General features: G+C 39.6%; 1 protein-coding gene across 6 annotated transcripts in view; it reads right to left on the bottom strand.

Moving 5' to 3' along the window:
• Window positions 1–25,120, bottom strand: part of PKIB (cAMP-dependent protein kinase inhibitor beta) — a 133,801-nt gene that overhangs the window by 38,704 nt on the left and 69,977 nt on the right. For 4 of the 6 annotated variants that reach the window (XM_062187699.1, XM_062187697.1, XM_062187695.1 and 1 more), the window contains one exon: window positions 13,678–13,747. The gene's annotated coding sequence lies outside the window, so the exon portion shown is untranslated. Of the gene's footprint in view, window positions 1–13,677; window positions 13,748–15,298; window positions 15,426–25,120 lie in introns of all 6 variants that reach the window. The other 2 variants (XM_062187701.1, XM_062187696.1) reach the window with 1 other exon arrangement.

The following is a 25,120-nucleotide window of genomic DNA, read 5'->3' as shown; positions in this document are numbered from 1 at the left end:
AGAATGAAGCAAAGGAAACTCCTATTAGATTCACTGAGGGTAATGACAATTGACTGCACTCTATTTACCAGTCCATTTTAGTAATTTCTATACAGTAAGACAAGTCAATATGCATCTTATGTAAAACCCTGACATTTCCCCTTGAAAGCTATATTAAACTTTGATGACCTTCTCCAAGAAATGAACACCTCAGTCTGCATATTCTTTTGGCTCAAAAGCTGCTAAAGATTAGGTACTCTGCTGGTTCTTTTTTAAGCTTAGGATATTTACTTTTTATAGCTTTGCCAACAAAATCATATTACATCCTGATACCAGGCAGTGTGAATTAATTCCTCTTCTTTCTCACTCATCATTCCACAAAGAACCAGATTTTCACTTTAACACCTGATTAAATTGTGGAAAGGCAAAGACATAACAAATGAGGTGTCTGGGAAAATTTCATCTCACCTGTGCCAGCCTGGAGACTGATAGAGTGAATTTAAAGAAAATTAGCTCTTCTCAGGATTGTCTTAAAAACTTAATGGAGGAGACAATGAGAAATACAGGATAAAAGGAGGAGTAAGGATGGCTAAAAAATCTATTTATCAAAAATTAGTCTTATACCAGATGAACCAAGGTACTGTTTCTCAAACTTATGTGTCCACAAAACTCAGCTGAGAAGTCTGTTAACTATTCAGGTTCCCAGTGCCTTCCCTAGAGCTTTCGATCCAATGTCTGACTTCATACGCACTGCAAGCACCCTGGGAGACTGTGGTCATGCAAGTTTGAGAATAGCTGAATTGGAATAAAGGTTAGATCACATTCTGCTCCAAATTTCTCTGGTAATACATTGGAAAAATAAGTAAATCCATAGATTATGTTGCCTTAGGGGCTAACAGTGTGTGTATCACCCATGAGACTATATTTACTTTATTCTATGTATATTGTATACATATAGCCTTGAAGACTTATGTATCAAATTCCATACCTTATTAAAAATTTCCTTGGAGTAAATTAAAAACTAAATGACATCACAAAATTACCTTTCTCTAGACCTGCTCTAGACAGACACAATGACCTTGGATATATTGGTTATCCCCTTAGCTCTTCCATCTTCTACTCTGATGACTAACCCTGAAGTTCACCACTAAATTAGCTTAATATGATGTGCAAATTAAACATTCTGTGTGAGTGACTTGGTTTTCCCCCAGAAAACCATATCATGATGAGAGGAAAGAACAAGGAGTATACAATGGATAGTTAGTGTTCAGCAGATGCTTTCTGATGAACTTCACCATGCCCTGATGCTGTTTCATTTACATTATATCATTTTCAGATCCCGTCTGTGTGGATAGTATGTTAGAGAACTTAGTTATTTTAAACATTGCCACATTTATATCATACACAGCATGCTTGAGCCAAGAAACTCTTTTCAAGTCATCCTACCATTCCACTCATTTTACATCATATTTTCATTGCTATCATTTGGCATTTGATTAAGGGTCCTGAAGAACTTTAGCACAAGAAAATCCCTCAAATCCATAATAATTAAGAAGAAAATATCGAAAAATTATCTCAATTTGTAGTAATCTGAAAATCAGTGTAATTACAAACAGTTCTCACTGGCTAGGGAAAAGGAGAGGAAAGAAAACAGGATAGACTGAAAACAGCAATAAGAATTGCTCAATGAATACATTTTGCCCTGAAGGGTCAGCCTGAACACTCTGGATGCTATTGACTAAGATTCCTCTGCATCTTGAGGAAGATTTCCCTTAATTCAACCTTCTTAATAATTAAAAAAATTGTCAGAAGCAATCTGTGGAAATGTGGTGAATGTGAACAACCGTTTGCCACAGGATAAGCAACGAGAAGAGATAGGTACAGTGGGTGAAGTAAGCAAGGTGCTGGATGATCATTTTAGGACATGTTAGAACACAGTCTCATCCCGATCCATCATGATCATCATGCTTTACCAGTCACCAAACAACTGCTTTGCCCCCCTTCATGATCTTCCTTTATTAATCTCCTCTGGCCTTCCATAGTGCCGGATCCTAACAGAGTGCCACAATGTTCTCTTCATCCTAACTCAAATCAGCTCTTGGGAAGTAGTGTGTGGTTCGAAGTGTGGTTCCCAACAAGGGAAACCCCAACAAAGCCTTAGACCAAAGAACCAAATCATTAATTGTAGCACTGCCACAGGTTAGCTAATGGAAAAGGAGTATTGTTTTTGGGAAACAGGGAGGAAAGAACTTCCCTGAATTACCAGCATTTTATCCTCTGCCTATATATAAGGTTGGTGAGGGTTTTCTAGTCAACTGTGTTCTCATCACCATCAATTGCTTAACGTTAAGCAGGCTTCTTTTTTTTTTTTTTTTTTTTTGACAGGCAGAGTGGACAGTGAGAGAGAGAGACAGACAAAAAGGTCTTCCTTTTGCCGTTGGTTCACCCTCCAATGGCCGCCGCGGTTGGCGCGCTGCGGGTGGCGCACCGCGCTGATCCGATGGCAGGAGCCAGGTGCTTCTCCTGGTCTCCCATGGGGTGCAGGGCCCAAGGACTTGGGCCATCCTCCACTGCACTCCCTGGCCACAGCAGAGAGCTGGCCTGGAAGAGGAACATCCGGGACAGGACCGGTGCCCCGACCGGGACTAGAACCCGGTGTGCCGGCGCCGCAAGGCGGAGGATTAGCCTAGTGAGCCGCGGCGCCGGCCATTAAGCAGGCTTCTTAATCTCTCTAAACCTCAGTCTCCCTAGGCCCTGTCATGTGACATTCCCTCAGTAATTACAGTATCCCTTTATTTTCTATTTGCACTATAGACAGGAGAATCTAATTCTTTTGTTTTGTTTTGTTTCTAGTAATTAAGTATTAGCTGTCAGGTCACTGACTCCTCTTATTTTACCCACAAACTTGGTTCAGTCAAACTGACCTAAACATCCTGACAATTCATCCAAAATACCTAAAACTTTTAGAGAAGTAGTGATTAAAGTATATTCTAATTCACTTCTAAGCATTTGGAAACTAATTTGTTTCATTTTTAAGACCCAGAGATAAGGTATAGTCATTGCAGTAACCTGAAAATTTATAATTTTCTTTAAGGGATGAAATTTACTAAAATTTTTTTTTTGGCTTGCACAAAATAGTGTGTTTAAAGTCAGTCCAAATCAGTATGCATATTGCAGCTGTTGTTTCATTTCAAAGAAGAGTGATCCGTGATCCGGTCCAAGTTACCCTTGTGCCACCAGTCAGCAGTCTCTAGGTATTTTGAGCTCAGAGTTCCAAGCTACAAACTCCACCCTAGGGTATAAAGGTTTTGGAGAAGCTTGAAGCTTTGCATGCTGGGATCTGCCAGTCTCTGACAATAATCCTACATCACAGGGTGCAGAGAGAGGAATATTCTGGCATTTTTCAGAAGCGTATGTTGCAGGTGCGGAAATAATGAAAATCAATGTAAATTTTCATGGTTTTTGTTTTGTTTTACATACTTGGATGTGTAACTTTCACTAGTAAACCTTCCATAAAGTAAGCAGAGGTATCTGCCTTCTGTTATTTTGAATAGTCATTGTAATTTAAAATATTGTTAATTGCAAGGTGGAAATTCAAAGCCTGTTTCTTTGATGTATTTTGAATCTAAAACAAGGTAGCCCTTTCATACCAGGAACTCTCACTGAGGTTTTTTACAAGGCATATTCTCAAAAGAGGCCAAGTAGGAGTGGTATTTGTTGTGTTTATGTGTGATGTAAACTCTTTTGAAACTCTTCCTGTTAATTTTTTCAAAATCTGCCTCCAGATTCATCTTATCTCTGTTTCTCACATTTACAGTAGTAATCACAAGTGTAAATATAATTTTTAGTCTTTATGAAACTGTAGTTTTTTTGTATGACCTTCACCTTTGCACAATCTCTCCCTTTAATTTATTTCAATGTGACTGACTCCCATTTCTTAAATAAAGGAGAGAGATGGAAACATATGCTCCAGCTCCTAATTTGTCACTGTCTGTGACTGATGGCAAGTGGCTACCTTTTCATAACACATTGTTAATGACCTGTGATGTTCAGCAGCTGAGGGAAGATTAATGTAGTGTGTTTTCTTAACTAGGAAATAAATAGAAATGTTTTAATAGGCTAATTTTGGGGATTGACATGTACATTCTGTAAAAAAAGACTCACAAGTATATCTAATTTTGATCACATTTAGTTTTCTGTTTTACAATTTATGGAATTGATGCAAAGCCAAACCAATCAATGCTGTTAAACAGCAAAATAAAACAAAAGGAGAATCTATGACTAACTTGTAAATATCTGAGAGTTTTGGACCTAAGAAGGATTTTACTCATTAAAAATAAAAACAAAACAAGAAGCCCATGAAAACTGCAACCCTGATTGCAATAATAGGGAAAGGAGAGCAGATGGCTGTTATGATCGAACGGCTGGTTAATTTCACAATCTAGTCTAAACTTCAGGTCATGAGATGTTTGTGCCAGATTTATCCCATAGATTAGCAGTACTTTCTAATTTTTTAAAGAACAATGACCAAAAGAAAAAGAAAATTTTGAACCACCTTTTAATATCTGATCACCAGTGCATGTGGTGGGTGGAATTACAAAGGGAAAAGGTTCTGCCTCTGGAATGGGAGTTGGAGGCGGGGGGTGGGGGCTAGAGAGGACATTTCTACAACTCTTCTGTGAAAAACAGGTCCTTATATGCTCAGGGGAACAACTTCCTTTCCTTTTTTTTTTTTTTTTTTTTTTTCAAATTTTACTTTATTGTGATAAAAACACAATATAAGACCTATGCTCTTAAATTTTTAAGTGCAAAACAGCATTGTTGATCACAGTTAAAACATTGCACAGCACATTTCTAGAACTTACATTGCTTGACTGACACTTTATGTCAGATTATTGTTAACTCCCCATTCCCCTTTCTCCCTAGACTCTGACAACTACCATTCCGCTCTTTGCTTCTAGGAATGTATTTTAGATACCTCATATAAGTAAAGTTATATAGCATTTGTCTCTTGTTGACTATCTCGTTTCACTTAACATAACGTTTTCAAGGTTTATCCGTGTTGTCCCATATTGCATAGTTGCCCTCTTTTTTGAAGGCTGAATAGCATTCCATTCCACATTTTAAACATTTTATTTTCTTTATCCATTTGCAATGTCAATGGACAATTAGGACAATATGTTGGCTATTATGAATAATACTACAATAAGCCAGGGAGTGCTAATACTTCTTTGATGCCCTGGTTTCAGTTCTTTAGAATAAATATGTGGGAGAGGATGACTGGATCATATAGTAGTTCTATTTTTAATTTAGGATAAATTTTTCTACTGTAATGTCTGTTAGAGAGAGAGATATGTCACTTTCTTGACCTTGATTCTTGCCTAGAATTCAATCTGCTTTCTTCTAAAGCTGTATGAAAAAAAAACTTACCCACCTCACCACTTCTGATTAGCAAAGCCTTCTTGCTTTGTTGGAGTGGAAGAGACTCAATTAAATGAGAATGGCACTCTGGAACAATGAAGTTCAGAACAACAAAACCTGTTGCTTGATGTGATTAGAAGTTATGTTCATGGGGCCTGTGTGTGTGGTGAAGTAGGCTAAGCCTCCACTTGCAGTGCCAGCATCCTATAAGGGAGCCAGTTCTTGTGCTGGCTGCTCTTGTTCCAATCCAGCTCTTTGAAGTGGCCTGGGAAAGCAGTAGAAGATGGGCCAAGTGCTTGGGCCCCTGCACCCACACAGGAGACCCAGAAGAAGCTCCTGGCTCCTGGCTTCAGATTAGTCCAGCTCTGGCCATTGAGGCCATCTGGGTTAACCAGCAGATGGAAGACCTTTCTGCTTCTCCCTCTCTCTCTCTGTAACTCTCTCTCTCTCTCAAATAAATAAATAAAATCGTTTAAAGAAAATTTATGTTCATTCGAATCTGAGTTGCAGAGCTGCCAGAACATAACAGTATGTGCAGAGAGGAATTCCAGACTAGATTCCAGAGAGGCAGGTCATGATTGAAGGACTCTTGATTATGGAATGCGGGCAGACACCTGAAACTGGTGAAAAGCTTAGAAAAAGGCCAACCAGTGGAGATAACTGAGAACAGGCACAACTAATAAACTCTGGTAGTAATGATGCCAAGTATCCAATTCTATATTTTCTGCACTTTAATTCTGTCATGTTATCTTCAAGGCTTTGGTAAAGTCTATGATGAACCATAAAGGTCCAAGTGATATCTATGCTTTGGGCCATAAAATGAGAACACTAAGACAATCCTAAAATGATGTAAACTTGATGCACCAGCATCAAAAAGCTTCATAAGGCAGTTAGGATGTGGTGAACAGAGACCAGAGCAGCAAATCAAAAGTAATGGGCTGGGGCCGACACAGTGGCATAGCAGATAAAGCTGCCCCTGCAGTGCTGGCATCCCACATGGGCACCAGTTCAAGTCCCGACTGCTCCACTTCTGATCCGGGTCTCTGCTATGGCAAAGCAGTAGAAGATGGTCCAAGTCCTTGAACCCCTGCACCCACATGGGAGACCCAGTGGAAGCTCCTGGCTCCTGGCTTCAGATCGGTGCAACTCTGGCTATTGCTGCCAATTGGAGAGTGAACCAGCGGATGGAAGACCTCTAACTCTCTTCTCTCTGCCTCTGCCTCTCTGTAACTCTGACTTTTAGATAAATAAATGTATCTTAAAAAAAAAGCAATGGACTGCCCCCCGGACAGATTCATGGAACTGAGGACTTTCAGAAATACCCAATGTGGGTAATTTAAAAAAAAATAAGATTGTACATACTGGAATACAGGAGCTACAATTATGTTTATTTATCTGTAATAGCAAGATGACCCCTTAAATTTGAACAATCCAAAATTTTTAGATGATCTGATGACTGAGAAAATAAGTAACAGAAGAAAAAGTACTTTTATACATTAAAAGCTTTAAAGAAATTCATATTTTTATAATAATGCATATAGTTGGAAAAGGGTACTATATAAGGTTGAAAATATCTAGACATAAATACATGGTTTTGTGGACCCCTCTAATAATTCTGTAGAATTTTAAGACATCAGGATGCTCATGTTGGCAAACACTGGCCTGTATCATAAATCACTATTCTATTGGCCAGTATCGTGTCGCTTACAAGAGCCATAACTTTAAGGTCTAACTCACATGCTTTCCTCCATGTAGCTTTAATTCCCATTTCTTTCTGTTAGAATTATAAACTATTCAAGCTTAAAGAATTGTTTATTAGCTTTTTATTCCTCACATTTGGCTCTTAAATATTGTCAACATTCAGCACACAACTCTAGGTAGTCTCAGCAACACACCTCTCGAACTGGCGTCCATCCTGCAGTCCTATCAGTTGTTAAGGTCAGAGTGCTGGGAGTCCATTCTGAGCACTGAGAGCCTGCCACCACTTGAGAACTACAGTCTAACACATTAGTGGCATTCTTTCCCAGGACTTATCAAAGCCTCTTGTGTTCTCTTGTAAGGAAAAATGATAGAGAGTCATTCTTGAGAGAAGAAATAAAATATCCTTTGTGATGGTTAGTTTTAGGTGTCACTATGACTGAATAAAAACCAGGTAAAAACCAGGTAAAGCATCACTTTGAGTGTGACTGTGAGGGTGCTTCCAGAGGAGACAGTGAGTCTGAAGGGAGCAGGTGGGGAAGAGTCAACCTCAATGTGGGTGGGTACCGTCGAATTGGCTGGGAGTCCAGAGACAGCAAAAAAGAGAGAAGAGTTGAATGTATTAATTGATCTCCTAGATCCAGAATACACTCTTTCTTGCCTTTCCTTGGTCAACAGAACCCCACTTTCCCCAACCTTGGAACTCCAGGTGTTACACAAACAGCCTCTGTTTCTAAGGCCTTTGGTCTCAGACTGAGAATTACTCCATTCGTTTCCTCCATTGTGGGGCCTTTAGACTTTGGACTGAGTCATGCTGCTGGCATCCCAGAGTCCCAGCTGGTAGACTGCCTGCCAGGGACTGCTCAGTCTGCATAATCAGGTGAGTCAATTCCCCTAATAAATCCCCTCTTGTATATCTCTATGTGTTCTATTGAATCTACCCTCTAGAGAACCCTGACTGATACACTGCTTCTAAAATTCTGAATTATTTTCAGTGGGACAGGGATGGGAAAGCCTCATTTAATTAGCAAATGCAATAAAGATGTGACATTTTAAAAACAAATTATGATACATTCCCATCCTTCACTAGTACACTGAATGGTAATATATTGTTGTTTTATAGTTGCCATTTCCAAGTTTTAATTGCTTTGGTTTAATTGGCCTAATCCAAAAATGTCATTTTGTAATTATCCCTATGCTGTTTCATTCAGTTTCATTTATTGAGCAAAAGAAAATTGACTTCAGAAAGGGAAAAGCAATTATAATATAATACCAGGGGAAATCTTATATCACTTGGGTATTAAAAAACAATATTGCATATGACTGAAATCCAATTTATAGTAGTAAACAAGATGTTCTTTTTATTTTTAATTTCAAATAGTAATCTACCAAAAATTATCAAATATAAATTGGTTAATCCAGAATCATTTCCATTCATTTATGAATTTATTAATTTCTTAAAAAATATCTACTATGTGCCAATGATATGTCTGGCTAAACAGTTTTATAATTGTTTTATGGAATCTAGTGATTAATAAAAATATTATAAGAACAATCAATAAAAACTCATATGATTCCTAACTGATAAATCTTCCATGAAAAATTATAAGGTGTTCTCAAGACAGAGAGATACGTAGGAAGGAAAGTTGCTAGCTGGCATAGAAATTGGAAAAGAAGTATTTCATGCCAAAAAGAAAAACTGAACCCTTTTCACCAACTGAAGTAAGGCCAATGTGGCCAGAGCACAGTGAAGAAGGGAGAGAATGGCACAAGATGAAGAGGGTCAGTTAACAGGGCCACATCATTCACAGATAATAGGGATTTAATCTGTCCTAGTAGAAATGAGAAGTAACTGAAAGATTTAATTGATAATAAAAAATCAAATTTTAGAAAGGTCACTTTGGCTGCAATATATTAGAAAACAAGAAAAGTAGAATTCAAAGTGGGAGATGATGGAGACTTAGAATTATATGACTTTATGAATTATATTTAGAAATATATAAATCTCAAGTTCTTTGTGTTCTGCAATTGACCTATTTTCACAGCACTATATGTAAGGTACATGTGCTTCGGAATGAAACATACATGGATTAGAACTCTGGTGTGAATTTTTGGCTTCAGTGATTACTCATTAACTAAGAGACCTTATGCAAGGCACTCTACGTTCTCTGAACCTCAACTTCCACATCTTTAGAGTTCACAAAATAATATGTAGAACAGATTAGAAGAGTAAGCAAGACAGTGTATGTGTAATCCACCCTGTTGCATAAATCCAAAAATCCAGGAGGCATCCCCCTCCCTCACATTCTTCCTCACACTCCTTCACATACATCAAGTCATATAAACTCTAGTCTCTAAACAGATCTTTAACCAACAGACTGTTCTCTTCATCCTCTTTCAACACCCTAGTTTGCTTCCTTTCTGGAGGCTCCAGTGGATAATTTATTTCCTTCACTTTTCCAATTTATAGAGGCTGACAGCACTGCAGATAACCTTATTTTAGCCTCATAACAACCATGCAAGGTTTCTGACTTATAGGCCTATAAAATAAATTTGCATAGTCTTAAAATTAAAAAAAAAAATTACTCTAGTGAAGATCACCAATCTCTCTGGCTTGGATTACTCTCTTCACTGATTATCTCTTTTCTGTTGTGTTGCCCTTCAGTCCATTCTTGACACTAATCGAGCAAATCTTAGCCACCTCAGCTATCATCATCCTTTACACCAGGACAAACTCGCCCCATTCTAAGGGTGGCTGACAATACCCTTCATGATCTATCTTCTCCTTACTTCCCTTCATTTTTTTATTTCTTGTTGCCCTCCCTGCCTTCTGGTCCAGCAGTTGAAAGAAACTGCTCCCCATTAAGGATTTGTAACTCATAGTCTGTTTCCTTTCACCTCCAAATTTAGGCCACTGATATATACGGCTCCTCCACCGAGTCAACCACTACTCAAGCTGAGGCCTTAGCTCTTTACCTGTGAATTATGAGTTCTTCATTCCTTCATCTGACTGTATGTCAAGTGTGTATAACAGCCTACAACATGCACAAAGGTCATTTAAAAAGTCCCTGGAAAAGGAGTAGGCATTTAGCAGAGTGGTTAAGATGCCCACATCTCACACTGGAATACCTTGGTTAAATTCTCAGCTCTGGCTTTCTGACTCCAGTTTCTTGCCAGTGCAGACAGTGGGAAGCAATGGTAATGGCTCATGTAATTAGGTTCCTTCCACTTGTATGGGCGACCTCAATGGAGTTCCTGGCTCCTGGTTCTTGTCCTAGCTATTGTGTGCATTTGGGGAATGAACAAGCAAATGAAAGCTCTCTCTGTCTGTTTCTTTCTCTGTCTCTCAAATAAATTCATTAAATGTTTTTAAAGTGTATGGAATTTAAAGGTAAGTTTATTTTGGTGCAAAAAAAAATTGAAATCCATGCACAGTTTTGTTTTTAGAATATACATTTTTCATGAAGTTTTTGAAGACCCCTTAAATGCATGAATTTCAAAAATGTTTACTCTAAAATAAACATATTTGAATTCTATTTCTCATGAAAAATTAAAGTAGCCTTTTATTTTATTATCTCAGTGAACTGAAAGGGGGAATGGTCAGACCTATATCCTAAGATTGCCTAGGTTCACACAGGATGGAGGTGGTGGTATGAGAAAAGATGGTGCAGGTCTCTTGCCATGTGTTGTGGTGCCACCCGCCATGACACCAACAACTATCTCATTAATTTGAGTTTGCTGTGCTAAGTCTTATTAACATTATTGTCTTCAGGTGTTTTCAATATGTTGCACATTTATACAATGGGCTATCGTTTTTGTCCCTAAAACAAACCAGTAAGACCTACTCTCCACAGTGTTCTTTGACTTTCCTAGCAAGTGGATGCTACAGCTCCTGTGCTCTTGTGAAACTCACTAATGCATTCCTCAACATTATCACACCAGTCTCCTTCCTCATGATACTGTGAATTCTTCTGCAACTAAGACTATACTGGATTCATTTTACATTGTGTGTACTTAGGATTGTCCTTGGGATAAAGTAATATTTATTGGCACAACAGAGCCAAAAGCAATATTTTATGTCACAACAGAGCCAAAAAGTGTCCAAATAAGGGCAACTGAAGTGATGTAATGAATGCCCAGGAAAAAAATGATGCAAACATAAGACAGACTAAAATGATAATGACTCTGCAAGATAAAGGTATGGAATTTGAGACCAGGCATGGCTCTGACCAAGGTAAAGAGTCAAGAAGGCAATGCAGAAGACAGAAAACTAGAACAGCTGCCGCTGCTGGTACTGCTAACCCCTCAGTAAACTGCCTGCTTGCCTGCTTCTTTTTCTTCAGGATGAAAAACTAGAGTTGGAAAGGAAGACACTTGCCCTTTCAAGCAGCTAGACAGGTAAGATGACTCACAGAGTACTTCAGGCTCTGAAGCCTACAGTCAGCTAGAGAGGGGTTGGTTTCAAGGTGTTATGTGTAACTGAAATGGAAGAATGTCATCTAATTATGATGGAAATGGAACTGAGCATGGAGCAACAATCCAATTGTTATTCCTTGTTTTATCTTGTGGTCTTGGACAAATTTCTAAGTCTACAATCCTCTTTGAAATAACAGGTTTGAACTAGAAAACCTACAATATTCTTTTCTGGCTGAGAAAATCTGCCTCTTAAGGGGTTGACACATGAATTTAGTTAGCAGCTATACAACCAAGAGTGAGAAGAAGGTCAATGTTAATGTATGTGATATAGATGCCCAAACTCATCCCACAACTTGATCTGGACTAGCTAAAGCACATATGCATAACTCAATGCCCTCATCCACATATGCAAAGCACAGCCAAATCACTTCATCAGTAAAATGTTAAGGGCACAGAGAAGCTGTAAGCAGTGGTTTTCAAACACCAAACTCAGCAAGGCAATTCTTTGAAAACTCAAGTTGCAAGGCTTTGCTCTAGATCTGCCAAATCAGAATACTTATTATTTTTTTTCAAAGGTGCACTTGGTTTTGATAATCATCTAGTTTGGAGACCATTTTTAGAGGAAAATGTATGTGTCCCAAATAAATGCCTTTTGTGTGAATTATTTAAGATGCTTGTTAAAAACAACTGGAATTATGGAGTAGAATCTACATTTTAACAGTTCTTTTAGTGATTTTTATAAATACTGACTTCATCCATAAAATAGCTTATATAAACTGACAAACAAAATCTTTATGTGGATAAAACCTCCAGGTCTACAAAACAATAAAGATAGGCTTATTCCATTAATTACTTACATTGCATTCTTTTATCATTTTATTTAATTTCCATAACAAGTCTATGATAAAAGAATTATTATCCTCATTTAATTAACAAATAAGGTATTTAAGACTTCAGGTAACTTGTCCACAATCATAAGATTAATAATTGCATGCCCTGGAACTGAAAACTAATTTCATATACCTAATAAATAAGCTATATTGACATAAAATATGTAGTTAAGAGTTTAGCACATCTTCTAATTAAATAATTTGTTGAGAGATCTTATCTGATGGAGCAAATTGGAAATATATATATCAGTTCCTGTTAGCTGATTTTATTAGCTACTACACAAATGTTAATAACGTCATTATAATCATCATAGATTAACCAAGAAAAAATGACTGAACTACCAAGCAATAATGTTTCAGGAATCTCCCAGAATCATAAAATGACCTAAGCTAGTCATCATTTCTAGTCAACAAGCTTTAAACAAAAATATTTACAGTTGAGAAACCTAGAAGAATGCAGCCCAAGGGCTCATACAGCAAGTGAAGAGCCCACTCAGCTCCAGACTTTAGTTACTTGAATTTGCTTTCCTGATCTGCCTTTAAACCCGGGACCTTAACTCAGTGCTCTTAAACTCAACATGCTGCTAATCTGCTTTAGCGCTCTAATGGAACTTCAATAGACCTGGAAGTTTTCTTTCAGGGAATTAAATATAAAATGTTACCACTGGAAACACATTTTTAATACAAGATTTTTGTTTTTGTTTATTCCCTTACTGATTCCTCTAAATTCACTCAATAAAGTATGTATTTGTTAAGTGTTCTGAGGCATTGTATCAGTATTTCCAGCCTCTGATAAAAGACATTTCCTAAATACGATGAAACTGAATTGATCTTAGGCATATAACCTTAGTTCTGATTTTTTTTTAAATCACTAGAAGTATAAGTGGAAAATACTAAACAAAGCAGTACAAAGCCATAAAAACCTTTATCAGAACATATTCCTAACACTCCTGTGTTCATGCCCTACCCTTTGTCTCTTCCTTCCCTTTGATGATACAAATATTCTGAAATAAGTAGATGCACCTATTTTCGCAAAGGAAAAAAGATAATGAAAATGACATGAAAGAGAATCTGTCAAATAAATATTTACTAGCTATAGATGGACTTGATGAAGGTTTTCTGATTGAAGTTGTGGTTTCTTGTTTGATTTATTGAGAAATGCAGAATTTTCAAATATTCCATGCCAGCTGGGATTGCACAGAGATATCCTGTGAAGTATTTTACTGAGAGCTATTTCTTTCATAAAATAAATAAAAACAATAAGGATACTTACAAATCTCTGATTAAAGTACGATGTTATTTCTAACACGAGTTTATGAAGAAACTCTAATAAGCTCTCTTTCCTGCAAATTAAAAAAAAGTGAAGAATCAGAAAAGGTTACAATCCAGTTAGACCATCAAATTTTACATATTTTTGCTTTTTAAAATTAAGCTAATATTGGTAAATACCACAATTTAACCGACTTTCTTCATAAAAAACATCAGATATAGGGGGTTCACTCTGTGGTGTAGTGGGTAAAGCCATTGCTTTCAGTGCCAGCATCCTCTATGGGCGCCGGTTTGAGTATTGGCTTCTTCACTTCCAATCCAGCTCTCTTCTATGGCCTGGGAAAGCAGTGGAGGATGGCCCAGGTGCTTGGGTCCCTGCACTCACATAGGAGACCCAGAAGAAGCTCCTGGCTCCTGGCTTCAGATTGGCACAGTTCTGACATTGCAACCATCTGGGGAGTGAACTGGCAGATGGAAAACCTCTCTCTCTTGTCTCCATCTCTGCCTCTGCCTCTCAAATAAATAAATAAGTCTTAAAAAAAAATCAGGGGCTGGCGCTGTTGTGTAGCAGGTAAAGCCACTGCCTGCAGTGCTGGCATCCCATGTGAGCACCGGTTCGAGTCCCAGCTGCTCCACTTCTGATCCAGCTCTCTGCTATGGCCTGAGAAAGCAGTAGAATAGGGCCCAAGTCCTTGGGCCCCTGCACCCATGTGGGAGACCCGGAAGAAGCTCCTGGCTTCTGGCTTCAGACTGGCGCAGCTCCGGCCATTACAGCCACCTGGGGAGTGAACCAGCGGATGGAAGATCTCTCTCTGTCTCTGTCTCTTCCTTCTCTCTCTGTGTAACTCTGACTTTCAAGTAAATAAATAAATCTTTAAAAAATCAGACATTAGTGCCTAAGATTATCAGCCATAATATACAGTTGGATGATCATTGCATAAGTGCTATTAGGGATAAATGGTAAATTGAGAAAAAGACCATACAGCTAACATTTGTGGGCACAAAAAAATGTCAGTAAGAAAGTACTTGGTTGGCCGGTGCCGCGGCTCAATAGGCTAATCCTCCACCTGCGGTGCTGGCACACCAGGTTCTAATCCCGGTCAGGGCACCGATTCTGTCCAGGTTGCTCCTCTTCCAGTCCAGCTCTCTGCTGTGGCCCAGGAGGGCAGTGGAGGATGGCCCAAGCCCTTGGGCCCTGCACCCTCATGGGAGACCAGGAGAAGCACTTGGCTCCTGGCTTCGGATCAGCGTGGTGCGCCGACCGCAGCGCACCGACCACAGCAGCCATTGGAGGATGAACCAATGGTAAAGGAAAACCTTTCTCTTGTCTCTCTCTCTCTCTCTCTCTCACTGTCCATTCTGCCTGTCAAAAAAAAAAAAAAAAAAGAAAGAAAGGAAGAAAGAAAGAACTTGGCATGACTGTACCTTTAGGGGACTGTAAAAACATCATGTTTAAGCTGTGACTTTACAAGCAGAGAATCTTTTCCACTTTCATTAAATGTCCTGGCATCCACTTGGGGACCATGTGGAAGGAATCTCACCAATGTGCTCTAAGAAATCAAAATAAACTACATAAGTATAATTCCTGTCCACAGAATGAGCCCTATTATCTTGGAGCTTAGTACCTGACATTTCTTGAGTGAACATAGGGCTGGCGTTGTGGCTCAGTAGGTTAAGCCACTGCTTGCAACAACAGCATCTGGTATGGGAGTGCCAATTCCAATCCCCCGATCCAGCTTCTTGTTAATGCTCCTGGGAAGGTAGCAGAAATAGTCCCCTGTTACCCACATGGAGATTAGAATAGAGTTCCTGATTCTTGGCCTTGTTTTGGCCCAGACCTGGCTGTTGTGGCCATTTGGGGAGTGAACCAATGGATGGAAGATCTCCCCTCCTCTCTCTGTCACTCTGCTTTTCAGATGAATTAAAAATAAATCTTCAGGGCTGGTGCTGTGGCCCAGTGGGTTAATCCAAATCTTGTCATGCCAGCATACCATATAGGTGCCATTTCTAGTCCCAGCTTCTCTTTTTCTGATCCAGCTCTCTGCTGTGGCCTGAGAAAGAAGTGGAGGATGCTCTAAGTCCTTGGACCCCTGCACCCTCGTTGGAGACCCAGAAGAAGCTCCTGGCTCCTGGCTTTGGATTGGCACAGCTCCAGCCATTGCGACCATTTGGGAAGTGAAACCGCAGATGGAAGACCTTTCTCTCTGTCTTTCCCTCTCACTGTCTGTAACTCTATCTCTCAAATAAATAAGTAAAATCTTTTACAAAAATAAAAAATAAATCTTCAAATAAAAAGAAAAGTGGAAAATAACAGGAGTATGAGTCATCAGTATTCACATTAAGCACTCATAGTGGTTAAGGCACTTTTCAAATTCACTCCACCAGATTCCAACTGCACTAGTTCAGCCTGCTAGTCATTCTACTACTGCAACATTTTCCTAAATGACTTTCTTGCACACATTCTTGCTTCTTACAAATACATTCTTTACGGAGATGTCAGTTGGAATTTTCTTTAAAAAAAAAAAGTTGTCTATTTACTTGAAAGGCATAGTTACAGAGAGGCAGAGGTAGAGAAAGAGAGGTCTTCTATCCGCTGGTTCACTCTCCAGCCAGAAGGCGGCAACAGCTGGAGCTGAGCTGATCTGAAGCCAGGAGCCAGGAGCTTCTTCTGGGTCTCCCACGCAGGCACAGGGGCCCAAGCACTTCGGCCACCTTCTGCTGTTTTCCCAGGCCACAGCAGAGAGCTGGATCGGAAGTGGAGCAACCAGGACTCGAACATGCTCCCATATGGGATGCTGACACTGCAGGTGGCGGCTTATACTCACTATGCCACAGTGCTAGACCTGGAATTATTTCAATATAAATCTCCTTAGGAGATTAATCTTCAGCATATGCATCAACTACAGGTCAAGTCCAAGTCCTTTCATGTGTTACATGGTGCCCTCCAGGAGCTGACCACATTCTACCTTTCTTTTGACTCATGTCTCACCTGTAAAAATCCTAGTGCCCCATGGTCACACGTAGGCAATGAAATCCTTATGCTTTGTATCATCCATGTGGCTGAAGTTCTTTGCCCTGTTCAACACCCTCCGCATCACCTCAGTAACATCCATTCAGGTACTCTGGGTCAACTTGGGTAGTCCTTTCACAGAATCCTTCTCTACCCATCTTGGGCTAAGTAGATACCTTTCTCTGCATTCTAAAACACTGATATATCTCCCTGATTGCAATTATCAAGTGAATTATAAATTTCTCATTAGTGTCTGCCTTCCTGCCTCACCTTTAAAAAAAAAAAAAACTTTTTGAGGGCATATGACTCACTCATCTTGTCCCTAGCACAGTGTTTCACAGATGGTAGGAGGAATGTGATAAATATCTGTTGAATGCCAAGGTGCATGAGGTGCTTTGCAGACTTACAGTTGTCTGGGTGCATGCTTGATCACCTTAGAAGAATTTTAAGATCAAAGCAGACAACTTTTAACCTTGTACCTATAGTCAGTAAGCTTAAAATTGACTTTTCACTTCTAAAAACAAATATTAAGAAAAAGTTTCATAGTTCTAATTCTTTCAATCCTTTGCTTACAACTCCTAACAAAGATCTAGTAGAAATTACAAATGATAATCTAGTATAGTCAGTTAATAAAACTAAAAATTGCTATTTGCATCTTTAAAATGAATTTTTTAAAAAAATATTTTTAATTTTTGTACCCTTTCCATGATTAATTTTTTCCTTCATGAATTTCCACTTATCCCTGCTCATTTGCAATAGAACCAAAAAAGGAAAAGAAAAATGAAATAGGTATTTTTTCCTATCCACTTCTTTGCAATTATTACATTTGAATTTTATATTATTAAGCAACAGACTTTGAAAATAGTATTTCTATCCCAACTTTTGATTATTCATAAACTGCAAGTTTTAGATCTACCAGGGATATATTAAACACAAATGTACTGAAGTTAAGAGACTGAGAGAATCCCTACTATTTATTAATTATCAAAATATTTTACTGGGGCTGGCAGGTGGACATTGGTTTGAGTCCCTGGTTCCTCCACTTCTGATCCGGCTCCCCACTAATGCACCTAGGAGGGCAGTGCAACATGTTCCAAGTGCTTGGGCCTCTACACCTACATGGGAGACCTGAAATAGAGCTCCAGGCTCCTGGCGTCTGCTGACCCAGCCCTGAGCTGTTGCAGTCATTTGGGGAGTAAACCAGCAGATGAAAGATTGATCTCTCTCTTTCCCTCTTTCTCTCTCTTCCTCTCCTCAACTCTACCTCTCTCCCTCTCTGTCTCTGTAATCCTACCTTTCAAATAAATAAATAAATATTTGAAAAAAAATTTACTAACAAAAATGCAGTAATTCCTTAAACAGTTTCAAGAACAGTGGCAAGGGGGAAGTATTTGGAGCAGCAGTTAGTACACCACTTGGGGTGCCTGTATTCCATATTGGAGTGTCTAGTTGGGGTCCTGATTCACCGACTTCTGATTCAGCTTTGTGGTGATTATATGAGAGGCAGCATATGCTACCCATATCAGAGATTAGGTTGAATTCCAGCTGGCTCCTGGCTCCTGGGTACTGGTTTTACTTGGCCCAGGCCTTGACTGCTACAGGCATTTGGGAAGTGAACCAGCAGATGAAAGATCCCTCTCTCTATCCGTCCATCTCTGTCTCTATGTCTTTCAAATAAAGTAAAAATAAAATAATTTTAAATAATTTTAAAAGAAATTACATGCACCAAATACAAAAACTCTGCATACATCCCCTACATCTGAATATTTATTTTTATAAATTATAACTAGTATGATACTAACAGACTAATATAAGATATTGGCGGGCCGGTGCCATGGCTCACTTGGCTAATCCTCCACCTGCGGCAGCGCCGGCATCCCATATGGATGGCGGGTACTAGTCCCTGTTGCTCCTCTTCCAGTCCAGCTCTCTGCTGTGGCCCAGGAGGGCAGTGGAGGATGGCCCAAGTGCTTGGGCCCCTGCACCTGGCTCCTGGCTTCGGATCAGCGCAGCGCTGATTGTACCAGCCATTTGGGGAGTGAACCAAGGGAAGGAAGATCTTTCTCTCTGTCTGTCTCTCTCTCTCTCTCTCACTGTCTATAACTCTACCTGTCTAATAAATAAATAAATAAATAAAAAGATATTGGCTAAGTTAATTTTATGTATGTTAAATACATTAACAGAAATTTAAAATAAAATAAAAATAAATAGAACTTGGTGCTCTAACATATTCTTCCTGAACTTCAATATAGGGTGAAAAATTTATAAGGCATTACTACCACACAGCTACTATTCTCTCTCTATTATCACTCTGGAACTGTAATTATATCCAAAGAAAATCTAGTGATATTTATTACAGCTAAGATACACCAAAGCCCACAAAGCCAGTGGTCTCCCCAAGGCATACAGCACCCGTTGCAAGGAGGCAGGTCAAGATGTGGGTCAATCAGCAGAAATCAACTCATTAGAATAGGAAAACTCAAAATTGTGAGTTAGCAGAGATCTTTAATATCATGTAGTCCAGTGATTTTCAAACTGTAATTTTTAGCTGAGGAATATTTTGTTCTCAAATAGACTCATTAGCAGATTGCCAATATGCAGGATGGATATGGTAGTACTGCTCTGGTTACCAAGGGCTTCAAAATCTGAGGATCAGCCGGCGCCGTGGCTCAACAGGCTAATCCTCCGCCTAGCAGCGCCGGCACACCAGGTTCTAGTCCCGGTCAGGGCGCCGGATTCTGTCCCGGTTGCCCCTCTTCCAGGCCAGCTCTCTGCAGTGGCCCGGGAGTGCAGTGGAGGATGGCCTAGGTCCTTGGGCCCTGCACCCCATGAGAGACCAGGATAAGCACCTGGCTCCTGCCTTCAGATCAGCGCAGTGCGCCAGCCGCAGCGCGCCAGCCGCAGCGCGCCAGCCGCGGTGGCCATTGGAGGGTGAACCAACGGCAAAGGAAGACCTTTCTCTCTGTCTCTCTCTCTCACTGTCCACTCTGCATGTCAAAAAAAAAAAAAAAAATCTGAGAATCTTCCCACTGTCCTCCCCTCCTGCCTCCCTCCAAGGATGGAGTTTGAGAATGACATGGCCACAATGCAGTTCAGGGATGCAGCCACAGAGTTGGAGGTGAAACAAGAACAGCCATTTCAAGACAAGATGCAGTAAAGTAGCTGAAAGCATACAGCCTGGGTATTTGTGCCTCTTGCCTTTTGGTGCTCCTGACTTATTTTCATGGACTGGCTTCCCAGAACAGCCCCATCTGATCTAAGTTGTATGTAAACACTCAAAACATGAACTTCTATGGGTTTGATGAAAATAATCAATACTTTTCTCTTCCAAATATTTTTTGAACTTGAATGTTTTTTCTTATGCAAGTAGTCAACCATGTCAATATAGTATATATATACATATATATATATAAATAAATATAAATAAAATAATATACATAATGGAGAAGGATCCAATGGGCTTCAAACAGAATTTTAGGGGAAGCCCAAAACCTCAAAAATCAAGGCAAATAATATTAGTCTTATAGTACAGTGTTTTAAAAATTGAAATTTGTGCAAAAACTCCATTATAAACAAAATATCAAAATGCTAAATTTTAACCCTGAACTTATATAACAAAATCTTGCATATCTCACTTAGTTCATTGAATCTTCTGCAAATGGAAGTACAAATACAAAAACTAAGCTGATTACGTTTTTGCTTCATGACACCTAGGATTGATGAGAGAGAGGGAAGTATAGTGTGGAGGACAAAGCCCAGTCAATAGCCTGTTCTCTTTTTTTTTTTTTTTTTAATTATTTATTTATTTGAAAGGCAGAGCTAGAAAGGCAAAGGCAGACAGATAGAGAGGTCTTCCATCTGCTGATTCACTCCCCAAATGGCCACAATGGTTGGAGCTGTCTGATCCAAAGCCAGGAACCAGGAGATTCTTCCAGGTCTCTCACATGGATGCAGGGGCCCAAGCACTTGGGCCATCTTCCACTGCTTTTTCAGGCCATTGCAGAGAGCTGGATAGGAAGAGGAACAGCCAGACTCAAACATCTGCCCATACTGGATGTGTGCTACCGGCCCCAGTGGCATGTTCTGATATAAAGACCTTCACATTTCAGTCTGTAGGACCAGGGATTAGGTTGTTTGGGGAAAAAATGAGCCACTAGCCCACTACAATACATGCATTATGTGTTTACATATGAGATAATTTACTATTTCATTGAGCTAAGAAATCTAATTCCGTGCTTCAACAAATATTCTACCTTTGTTTTTTTCTTTTTAAACAAATCAAAGTTCTGAAATATATAAAAAAGAAAACTGAAAGTCAAAATGCATCAGTGAAAATAATCTGACTCGGGGCCAGCACTGTGGCATAGCAAGTAAAGCTGCCGCCTGCAGTGCCATCATCCCATATGGGCACTGGTTCAAGACCCGGCTGTTCTACTTCAGTCGAGGTCTCTGCTATGGCCTGGGAAAGCAGTAGAAAATGGCCCACGTCCTTGGGCCCCTGCACCAGTGTGGGAGACCCAGAAGAAAGCTCCTGGCTCCTGGCTTTGGATCGGCATAGCTCCAGCCTTTGCTTGCAGCCATTTGGGGAGTGAATCAATGGATGGAAGATCTCTTTCTCTCTCTCAATCTCGCCTCTGCCTCTCTAACTCTGTCTTTCAAATACATAAATAAATCTTAAAAAAAAAAAAAAAGAAAAGAATCTGACTTTGTAAAGCAAATTAACCACTTCCACTGTAGGTTCAGGTTTGTCTTTGTTTTTAATTTTATATATTTTTTTATTTTGCTTATTTCAAAGGCAGAGACACAGAGTTTCCATCCACTGGTTCACTTTTCAAATGCCAAACAACAGCCAGAGCTGAGCCAATTCAAAGCCAAGAGCCCCAGGTTCTATCCAGATCTCTCAGGGAATCAACTACCTGAGCCATCACCTGCTACCTCCCAGATACACACTAACAGAGAAGCTGGAATCAGGAGCAGAGCCAGGACTCAAATCTTGATATTCTTTATATGGGATATGGGCACACCAAGCAGGATTTTTTTTTTTTTTTTTAGGATTTATTTTATTTATTGAAAGACAGAGTTAGAGACAGACAGGCTTCCATCGGCTGGTTCACTCCCCAAGTGGCCGCAATGACCAGAGCTGAACTTTTCTGAAGCCAGAAGCCAGGAGCTTTTCCTGGGTCTCCCACTGGGTGCAGGGCCATCCTCCACTGCCTTCTCAGGCACATTAGGAGAAAAGCTAGATCGGAAGCAGAGCACCCGGGGACTCATACTAGTTCCCAAATGGGATGCCGACGCTGCAGGCAAGGGCTTTAACCCATTGTGCCACAGGGCCAGCCACCCAAGCAGGATCTTAACCACAGTGCCAAATTCCTGTCTCACAAGACCTAGTTTTAAGATGTTAGTCTTAAAAAGATACATTTAACCTCTCAATTATTTGCAACAGTAAAAATACTATCAAAGAAGTGAATCATGGTAACATCAGAACATGCACACTCATGTCTTCTAGCCAGCGAATCCAAATGCTCTAGCTTTGAAAATGCATGACACTATATCTGACACGTAGTAGGCACTCACAATACAGCTACTGAGTAAATAAGGAGGTGAATGCATGGCTAAACATGGGGGAAAAAAAGGCTGGAAACAGGTAGAGCAGGAACAGATTATAAAGAGCTTTGAAAGACAGACTTTATGCTGTGTGCTACCGAACAGAGGCTTAACAAGGTTTAACAAAACAAACAACAAAAACACAAAAAATAAAACAAAAAAACTAAGCATGACATTTTGGCATTCGACACTCCCTCATTTTTTCTCATAATGACCAGACATTGCTTTTTATTCCTCCAAGATGATCATGGTGGAAAGGCCTGTCCCAAAATAACCTTTCTTTTTAAAATTGATACAGGATACTTGAACAAAGATTGCTGTACACCATCGAATTAACTTAGAGGAAAAAAAAGAAGAAAATGAGAAAATATCTCTTTTTTTTATTTGAGTTGGTATAAGGGAGCAGTGTACATCAGGAGTGTAAGTGGGTTGAGATAGTGGGAGTGTTGTGTTTTCATGATATTTAGCATTCAACAGGCAGAATTACCATTTCTTCACTCCAATCTATCTGTATATCTCCTCAAGTATGACTTATGTGGTTCTAGAATTCCTTGTATTGGAATAGAACCTGAAATCCATTCAGATCATAGGTCATTCAGGAAAGCCCCCCTCCTACTCTTTTTTCCATGTACTACACAAAAAAACCCACAGCACTAAAGCCACAGATTCACATTTATTATAAACTATTCACTGCTTCTTAATGTTTGCCTGCAACACTTCAAAAAAAGTTTTTAAAATATCCACCAACATTAAACTAAGCATGTATTACTTTTGTACCAAAAAATTATAACCCTCAAAATCTAGGAAATCAGTTCACTAGTCTGTTACGTGACCCATATAAATTATAACATTTTTTTTTTTTTTTGACAGGCAGAGTTAGACAGTGTGAGAGAGAGAGAGAGACAGAGAGAAAGGTCTTCCGTTGGTTCACCCCCCAAATGGCCGCCATGGCTGGCGCGCTGAGGCCGGCACACTGCTCCGATCTGAAGCCAGGAGCCAGGTGCTTCCTCCCCATCTCCCATGCGGGTACAGGAGCCAAAGCACTTGGGCCATCCTCCATCTGCCCTCCCGGGCCACAGCAGAGAGCTGGACTGGAAAAGGAGGAACCGGGACAGAATCCGGTGCCCCAACCAGGACTAGAACCCTGGGTGCTGGCGCCGCTTGCAGAGGATTAGCCTAGTGGTATATCGGGGGGTTAAAGAGGAAATTGTTAGGTGTCATAGGTTGTGACAAATAAATTGAAATAAATTTAAAATCTAGTGCCCACAATGTTAGATCCACACAGGTTCATAACTCACATGCAAACATTTATGCTCATGAAAGAAAGCCAACGAAAACTATGTTAGAGTAAAAGTAAATATTTCAACTTCTTGGGAGAGAAAGGAGCAATTGTTGAGTGTCTATGATTTTATAGATGCTTGAAACATTCTCTCATGGAATCCTTTCAAGAGAACTCAGAAACAAATATTAAAACCATTAAATGACCCCAGAGAACCTGAGCAAGTGCCAAACAGAGCTAAGATTTGAACCCAAGTCTGCCTGACTTAATAATAGCAGTGGTGATTGACAAGGTCAACCCACAGGCACAGAGATAAGTAAATACCTGGGAAGGTAGAGTTCTTGAATTCTAGTTTAGAGAACACTTTGGATATTTCTCATTATTTCAAAGTGATTTTTACTAAGACATTCTATTGGCATTATATCTTAACACCAGATGCTCCATATTTACTTGATATGATTGGTAACCTGTTCAAGGAAGCTTGATCTGTTTTAAGAGAGTTCAGAAGTGTGTTCACGAAGGAAACTCAAGACTACCAGCAAATGTGTTGACATTTGGCACATCTACAGAAGGTGATTTAACCAGATTCCTAGGGATAGGAGGAGGGAGAGGTGTACAGCAAACCAGAACATATTCCAAATGTTTAAAATTGTTTTTGAAATAAATATTCTAATTTGATGCCCTTTTGGGTAAGTCGAGATGCTCTTGGGAAATGGATATAATTTTAGTGAGCAAAGAACCCTTCAGACTTTAGTTTCTTATCTGCATAAGTACCTATTGGAACTTTACAGTCTTTTGCAAGATTAACCTTCATGAGTCTGGTTGAGAAGCAGAGTCACTGGGAGAACACTGGGCAAAGGAAGCCAGATAATCATAAAGCCTTGGTCATGAAAGGATAGAAAAGATTTAACATTAAAGAAAGTACAATGACAATACAATGTGATGCCCATGTGCTTTGGAGTCAAGCTAGCTCTAAATCATAAACAGCTATGATACTTGGACAACTTCAGCCCAAATTTCTCATCTAAAATGTAGAAATAAAACATCTCCCTCACAGGATACTATGGAATATTAAATGAAACAACTTCTGGTATGTAATTATCATAATATGCCTGGGTTGGCATTTGGCATGAGACACCACTTGGGATGTCTGCGTTCAATATGGGGATGCCTGAGTTTGAGTCCTTCCCCACTTCCAATTCCAGCTTCTTGATAATGCATACTCTGGGAGGCAGCAGATGATAGTTCAAGTAACTGAGTCCCTGTTACCAACATGGGAGACCAAGGTTGTTTCTGGATCCTGGCTTCAGCCTGGCCTACCCTGGCTATAATGGACATTTGAGGAGTAAATCAACAGATGGGGGAATTTCTCACTCTCACTCTCTGTCTCTGTCTCTCTCTCCCTTTCAGATAAATAAGATTTTTTAAATATCCTGCTTAACACATAGAAAGTACTTAATAAACAGAAGTCATTTTTATCACCGTTCTTTGTACCAAAAAGCACAAATTAGGAAATCAAATGTCTAGCCCAAAGTAATAGGGCATTCTTTT

Source organism: Lepus europaeus, chromosome 3 (genome assembly GCF_033115175.1).
Source record: "Lepus europaeus isolate LE1 chromosome 3, mLepTim1.pri, whole genome shotgun sequence".
Lineage (NCBI taxonomy): Eukaryota > Metazoa > Chordata > Mammalia > Lagomorpha > Leporidae > Lepus > Lepus europaeus.
Note: the sequence above shows the minus strand (reverse complement) of the source record. Positions and strands in the feature narration are given on the sequence as shown.